Raw genomic sequence first — 7,840 nt, 5'->3', positions numbered from 1 at the left:
CACTGCTATGCTGAATATCAAGGTCAGCATATGAGTATACTTCAACAGACAATTGTTCCCTTGGCACAGACGCTTTTGTTCTACAGCGAATCAGGAGATAATCAGGTGATATGGCTGTTATCCACAAAAGGTTATTAAAGCTTGTTCCACGATAATGATCATGATGATGATGATAAACAGAAATAAGAATAAAAAACTCCAGCTTACCTGTTCATTTTCATCGTTTTCCTCCTATCATATAAAACACACTACCACAATAGATTATGTAATGATTCTGAGCTTGAAGCACATGCATAAAATTAAAGTATAAACTCACGATTTTTGTAATTTCCATTTATATGAACGCTCACTCGGAAATATACGGCAACAGTCTTCCAGTAGTTTTCGTTCTAAAAACAGTGGCTTATCTTTTTGCTATATAAATGGAAATGCGTTTTCTCTTCAGAATATCACTAATAATTACACTGATAGTATTTTAGGAGAGCACGGCAAGAGAAAAATTAACGAAACATTTTGAAGAGGTCACTTGAGATCGCTGCTCCTTAGGATTAAGAGTCAAGAAGAAAACTAAAGTTTGGGTGATAAAATTACGCAAGATCACTGGCACATTACATCTAGTAATTGTTTCCGGATTTACATGTACAAATTACGAAATACATACTTCATAACGGCTGTCCTGAACATACTAGAAAGAGAGAAAAATAATTTCCATAACATCGCTTCGTACTCATGACGTCACACATTGGCGGGAAAAGTCAACTGACTCGAGTAGAGGGAGAACAGGCGGACGCGTAGCATCTTGTCTCTAAGGCCACTGACCATTATCTAGCATAAGGCTCATGTTTCAATAAGTGATACTGCTTGCCAGCCTAGCGTCAACAAAACAGCCGATTACAGATGGATACGACGAAAGAGGGGGAAGAAATGTAAGTAAGTACGTTGCATAGAAGTGCATGACAAAGTTGCATTAGGCCTAGGCCTACTTTTCTCTGTTCTCCAAGACCAGCTTACCACTGAGATGGTCAATTAAACGCCTTAAAAACGGTCGTTGCGATCAAGAGAGCTAATAAGCTTCTAGGTGATGCGGAAATCATTGACAGACAAACAAACAGACAGACAGTTACACAAACAGACGCATAGACAGACAGAGGGATATGTATGCCGAGTTGTCTAATCCACCATAGACCTAACCATAGTTAATTTCCTACTACCACACTACTGAAAGTATATGAATATCCAGAATGAAGAAGTTTAAATGAATTACGACACGTGCGAGCACTAAATCATTCACTACAGAACCCTTCGTGGACATCATCGTAATGTTTCAGAGGCTAATGATACTTTTATAGACCTACATTTACAAATGTCACGTGGAGGAAAATCGTTACGAATGCCGGTAGCCTTGTAAGTACGATAGTAACGTCCATTAACTTAGTAGGCTAACATATTTCCTATAATAAATACAGTAAAACGAAAGATCCCGTTGAAATAAAAAACAGAGAATTCGTGAAATGTATATAGATACAGCTGTGTGAGTTAGCGTCATGGGCTTAGTACAGTAGAAAGTTGTCAAATGGTACTTTTTATATGCTGTTGTCTTTTTTTGTTTTTTTAGTAAGTTTACGTAAATTTTTATACTCTCTTTCAACACATCTTTCACCGAAAATTTATCATTCAATGGCAGCTGTTCATGGCGACACTGTGTAAGGATATATTCGCCCGCTGACTGAGGATGAGAGACAAACGTTGGGGGAAGGACACGTGAGGCAATAACAAAAGAATGCTTAGAGAGAGCGAGAAGAACATGCTTTGAGAGAGACGAGAGAGGAAATCAAACGAATTTAAAGAGAGAGCGCAATAAACCAGTGGAGAGAGAGCGAATAACATGCTTAAAGAGAGAGACGAGGGATGGTATCAAACGACTTTCAAAGAGAAAGCGTAATAAACCAGCGGAGAGAGAGTAACGTGCTTAGAGAGAGAGAGAGAGAGAGAAACGAGAGAGGATAACAAACGAATGCAAATGAAAGAGTAATAAATGATTGGAGAGAGAGAGAAATGATGGTTATCCCATCGTCTTCTAGTTGTAATATAGGCCTAACCTTGACAGTTTTTAGCATTGACTAACTGAGGAAGTTAGGCATTTTTCCATATGAAAATTGTAACATTACACAGCATGCCCTACCCCTTTTATAAGTTAGTGGTCATCGAAAAGTGGATGAGATTTTCAGTTAAGCCTAGTTTGTCCTTAATAAAACCATTATTGTTACACGGTGTGAGGTAAAATCGGCACGCTGTCCATGAAATTTTTTTATTTCCTTTTTAAAGAGAGAGCGCAATAAACCTGTGGAGAAAGAGGGCGAATAACATGCTTAAAGAGAGAGACGAGAGATGGTATCAAACAACTTTAAAAAAGAGAAAGCGTAATAAACCACTGGAGAGAAACGAGAAAGAATAACATGATTAAAGAGAGAGAGACGAGAGAGAACAAAAAACGATTGCAAATGAAAGAGTAATAAACGACTGGAGAGAGAGAGAGAGAGAGAGAAATGAAGGTTATCTCATCATCTTTTAGTTGTAACATAAGCCTAACCCCGACTTTTTTTAGCACTGACTGAGAAAGTTAGGCATTTTCCATATGAAAATTGTAGCATTACACAGCATGCCACACCCCTTTTATAAGTTAGTGCTCATCGAAAAGTGCATGAGATTTTCAGTTAGGCCTAGCTTGTCCTTAATAAAGCCTTCATTATTATTACACGGTGTGAGGTAAAAAATCGGCAAACTGTCCATTAAATTTTTTTTTTATTTCCTTTATTTAAATTACTGATTACGTGTTCAGTTATAAGCTTTTGCTGTGTTTACTTCGAGAGAAGGGGGAACGCGATCTTGTACACAGGCCTATACTAATTTTACCCCACACCAACCCTGCCCACCCATTTCTCTCCGTCAGCCAAGTAATAGACCGATATTCCAAGTCACGCCCGACGACGGTCATACAGTTTTCTGGGTTTGTACTGCTAATAAACTGCTGAATGTGAGAAGAGTATTTCAAACACCGTTAAAAATGAGGTCCTCATGTTAGCGAATACGGGGGAAACTACAATCATAGACAAAGCATTGTGAATGGTTAGCCTGATGAGGCTAACCTGTCGTAGAGTTGTTCTCAAATAGGTCAAATATTTTAATAATACATCATTTTTATTTTTTAAACAAGGGTTTTTGCAAACTTTTGTACGCTAACATACACATGGTTTCCATGAAATGCAATCTGGCTTACAGCCTGGCTTGTTAAGTCAGTTCTCGAATGTTTTCCCACTGGAATTTTACGAGGTACTATTGCATGACCCTCCCCTACTCGACCAGTGCATCATAGACCTTACCCACTTTATTCATATGGCTTGACTTCTACTTCTTTCATAAAACAAGCGATAAAGGGAATGTTGTTACTGACACCAGTATGAAAGACAAGGACAAATATGCAACATTCAGTTTAGAAATGAATTTTGTGTTCTGACAGTGAATCGTTCATTTTTTTCCACATTTTCAGTTACGACATAACTTCTATCACTTCTAAAGAAAAATATATGAAGAGAAAGACGTGGGAGGAAACATTTATGCTAGACGTTGGTTGTATAAATGGTATGTATACATCTAAGAAATCGAAGCAAGCTTGCACAATGACCCCGTAGCTTATACATAGTAAGTGATCTGGTACGAATTAAAAGTTTGTTTGTGTTCATTCAAATAACAAGAAAAAAACAAAAACAATCCGCGTCCGACATCATGAGTAGTTGCCACGACAATTTTAATTGGAAGACAATATTTCGATGTCAGATCAGTTGACACTGATTATAGTTACTTTCTATCTATTATTACATATATATATATATATATATATATATATATATATATGTGTCATGTGTGTGTGTGTATGTGTGTGTGTATAAAGACGCCGTGAAAGGCCTTATAATCATTATTAGACCTAGCCCAGCTACATAGTACGATAAATCTTATAATCTGTTAACATTGTGCAACTATAACTTAATTTACAAAAATTTAAATAGAATAACATTTATCCCTGAGAAATAAAGGTCAACAAACGATGTTCGACTCGAAGATAAACACAGCGAAAGGACTTGAAATATTCCTATAAAATATCAACTGGAATCCTATATCGGTTGCTAAAGGTATTCTCCCCAAAATAGTCTCTCAGTATTTTAGCAGAATTAGCGCGCTCTTTTGCGCAGTTTGTCAGCCTTCGAAATAATATTCGTTCCGTATTAGAAATGCATTGGAATCCAATTTCATTCCACTTTGCCAATAAAGCTGTATATATTTGAATTTTCACCAGAGGGTTGGTGTATCCTCCAAGAGTTCTCACCACAGTGAGAGAAAATTGGCGAGGAAAAGAAGAGAATACCTCGCTGAAGAGACGGCTTAAAGGGGCATTGAATTTCAGAAAGATGGATCTCTCTCTCTCTCTGGAAGGACTGAAAGCTCTCGGGTGACGCCTGTTACTTGAGCTGTCTCTCAAGGCGAGAAGAAAGGAAAATGCACAGCCTCATACATGCTCTTTTCTTCTAATAAATCTGGTTAAACTCCGGTGCAATGAATCCTTTCATTTCATCTTCTTCTGTGAGAAGTCTAAGCAGTTTCTCCGAAGCACGATAATTATATGATCTCTTTTAACGTCCATCAGTTGCTTCACGGGACACGGGTAATGTTGTTGGCAGTCGGTTTTCTTGAATTCCTATCTTCTCTACATATATCCGTCACTATATATATATATATATATATATATATATATTATATTTTTAACAATATATATTTTTTTCAATTGCCTTTTTCTCCTCCGCAGGAGCTGGCTTGAGGTTAGACATCGCTAGGCCTATGTCCTTTTTGACAGTGATTGCAACCACTACAGTCTTGTAACTACTAGGTGTATAGGCTAACTTGCCTCTTTGGGTCATCAGGTGCTCATCCTCCCGTCCTCTCTCAGGAGTCAGACTTGGGCATATATATATATATATATATATATATATATATATATATATATATATATATATATATATATACTCTCTCTAAATGTGTGTGTGTGGTTTTGTGTCTACTTATGTATGCATGTGTGTACTCAAGCTTGAGTCATTCTATCTATCTTTTTGTAAACCGTCATCTCTGAAAATAACAGTCCCTCCAAATGGAGCGAGAATGAAATCATTTTCAGCTGATTGACTTCTAATTTAGTTTATTGAAGAAATTCCACCTACGGGCCAGTGAACTATATATATGCAAATGAACTTTGAGTATCCCGGTGAAATGAATATAGTGAATTTAGTGATCAATTATATCCTTGGGGTTTTGGTTTTCCAGGTCCTACATTTCATGGCGTTTTTGGATCGACAAGTCACAATTACCTAATTATCCTGGGGAATATGATGAAAGGGCCAGAGGTAAAACTGAATAGGCTGTTCATGTAATGAAGAAGTTGGGCAGATTTAATCATACCAGTCTCTCCAAGAAATAAACTCATAAAGGTTAATTAAAAGTAAGTGCTGTGCAGTACAATAACATCTGTGAATATTTCTTTAGAAAATAAGACGAAAAATCTATTGAGAGAGTTACCACTGTGTCTCATAGTACCGTCAAAAGCTATAATGTGTGATTGTTGCAATAATTCACATTCAAATCGAAAGCTGAGAAGATTTTTCACGGAAAATCATCCACTGATAATATTAAACGTTTAAAATCGTTGGGAATAATTCTAGTCTTATTACTCTTACTTCTCAATTCCTTTGATGTAAATTCTTCAAAGAAACACTGACTTTCACGATGTTTGTTTTAATTGCTTGTTATAATTACTTTTCGACAGAATTTTATTTGCTTCTGACTGCTAATGAGGGAACTTTTGAGCTTCTGTTATTTTACTTTTAACTTAAATCAAACACTTGCCGGACTCTGGATGTTGATTTCCTCGACATATTGTCGAGTCTCTTTTCATTGTTCAGTGGATAAGGACCCACAAAGAAAAACACGCTAAAAAATACATCTAACGAAGCGTATACTAACACAAGCCTTCAAAGGTTAGTCAGTGTATTTTTCATGCTCAAAAGTAGAAAAACATGCTAAAAAATACATCTAAAGAAACGGATAACGAAATGAGTATATACGTAGTTAAATAATGAACTAACAGAAGCTGTCAAAGGCAATTTCGTGTATTTGGAAATAAGCTATACAGTGAGCAGAATCCTTGTACTAGCCATTTTTAATATCGATGGGAAATTTCTTAAAATAAGATGAATGTTACTTTTCTTCCATTTTTACAAATCAGGCTACATTTACATTTGAAGGTCTATTCCTAGTCAGTCTTTGCATTCAGTCACTTTGGAGGTGCGTGACGCAATTTTCTCTTGACACCGACACTCCTTTTAAGAGCCTAATATGCCACTTCTATCTTCCTCAGACTTAGGACTCTTTAACAAGGATTATCACACTGAGCTTCTCTCTCTCTCTCTCTCTCTCTCTCTCTCTCTCTCTCTCTCTCTCTCTCTCTCTCTCGTGAGGTGAGTGGTACGGCTCTCTCTCGTCGAAAAAAATTTTATTCGTATTAAGATTAAAATAGCACATTTCTCTTGCTTTAAATGGCAAGTGAAAATAATGTGCTGGTTACTGATATTCCCAGAATTGCTAAATTATGAAATTACAGTTCGCTTGAATTCAAAACCTACACAGAGAAAAAGAACATGATAATACGATTCCCTTTTGCAGCAATATACAGGTGCAGGAAGAGTAAAGGGAATACTGGCCTTACCGCGTCATATATGCCCGGGGAAAAAAGATTTACGAAGGAAATTTACCTCATCATCAATATGGCCAGTATATGGTTGAAGCGCATGCTAGGTTGCTAACATGATTTTTTTTTTTTTTTTAGGCTGGAAGAAAGTACATCGCGAGGAAAATCCCTTGGCGTATCCAAGCATTTGCCGAAGGCCCCTGCATTCCACAAGCCCTCATCCCTTCGTGTTTACAGAGGGACTCTTTCCCCCCTCTTATAACAAGACCAGGCCCCTACAAACCCGAGATCTTTAATGTGAATGGGATCGGCAAACAACGCGAGCAAACACGTTCTTCTAGAAAAGGTTAGTTCTTCTTCTTTGAAGTATTAAAAGGGAAAATTTTGCATTCACGACGAGAGAAAAAGAGAGAGACATGTTTTTTACTTATTTATTTTTTTCATAGACGAACTGGTCTTGAAGAGTAAGTAAATGTTTCTAGCAGTTCATTTTGGGATCACTAGCCAATCGGATAAAAGAGTATGTAGAATTCACGTACAGAGAGACATAGAGCACATATTTTTTTACTTTTATTTTATCTTAAAACAGCCTTGGGTAATGCATCAGTGTTTAGTCCGATCATTCATGGATACATACAGGTATGAAAGGAATATTTTTGATTCGCTTGATGAGAAACAGAGAACAAATATACCTTTAAATTAGTATACAACTTCTTCTTTCTGTTCTACTGAGACTTGTTATATCCAGATTACTGTTTCATTTCAACTTGAACTCGCGTAGCTCTATCAAGAATTAAATAATTTTTCGATGTGTCTTATCACAAAAAGTCAAAAATAGACCAGCTGATATAGGAAATATGTTAGGACCTACCCCATGGCAAACAATCATAAAATCATTAAAGTTTAAGCATATAGCCTATTTCTTTTGTGCTAATTCTAAAACTCGTATGTAACTTATTTACCGATACAAATTGAACTTATGAAAATAAACTGATTCAGAATAACCCGCTATAATTATTCTATGTCATTTTTTAAAGTATTCTTTCAGGC

At 36.5% G+C, this 7,840-nt stretch overlaps 1 long non-coding RNA gene across 4 annotated transcripts in view; it reads left to right on the top strand.

Moving 5' to 3' along the window:
* Window positions 1-737: 737 nt before the first annotated feature.
* LOC136833318 (uncharacterized) overlaps window positions 738-7,840 on the top strand; it is a 436,806-nt gene continuing 429,703 nt past the window's right edge. For 2 of the 4 annotated variants that reach the window (XR_010851421.1, XR_010851418.1), the window contains exons 1-2: window positions 772-930; window positions 6,929-7,136. This is a non-coding gene — a long non-coding RNA (uncharacterized lncRNA). Of the gene's footprint in view, window positions 931-5,370; window positions 5,546-6,928; window positions 7,137-7,840 lie in introns of all 4 variants that reach the window. The other 2 variants (XR_010851419.1, XR_010851420.1) reach the window with 2 other exon arrangements.

The sequence above is a fragment of the Macrobrachium rosenbergii genome, chromosome 51 (assembly GCF_040412425.1).
Source record: "Macrobrachium rosenbergii isolate ZJJX-2024 chromosome 51, ASM4041242v1, whole genome shotgun sequence".
Taxonomy (NCBI): Eukaryota; Metazoa; Arthropoda; class Malacostraca; order Decapoda; family Palaemonidae; genus Macrobrachium; species Macrobrachium rosenbergii.
Note: the sequence above shows the minus strand (reverse complement) of the source record. Positions and strands in the feature narration are given on the sequence as shown.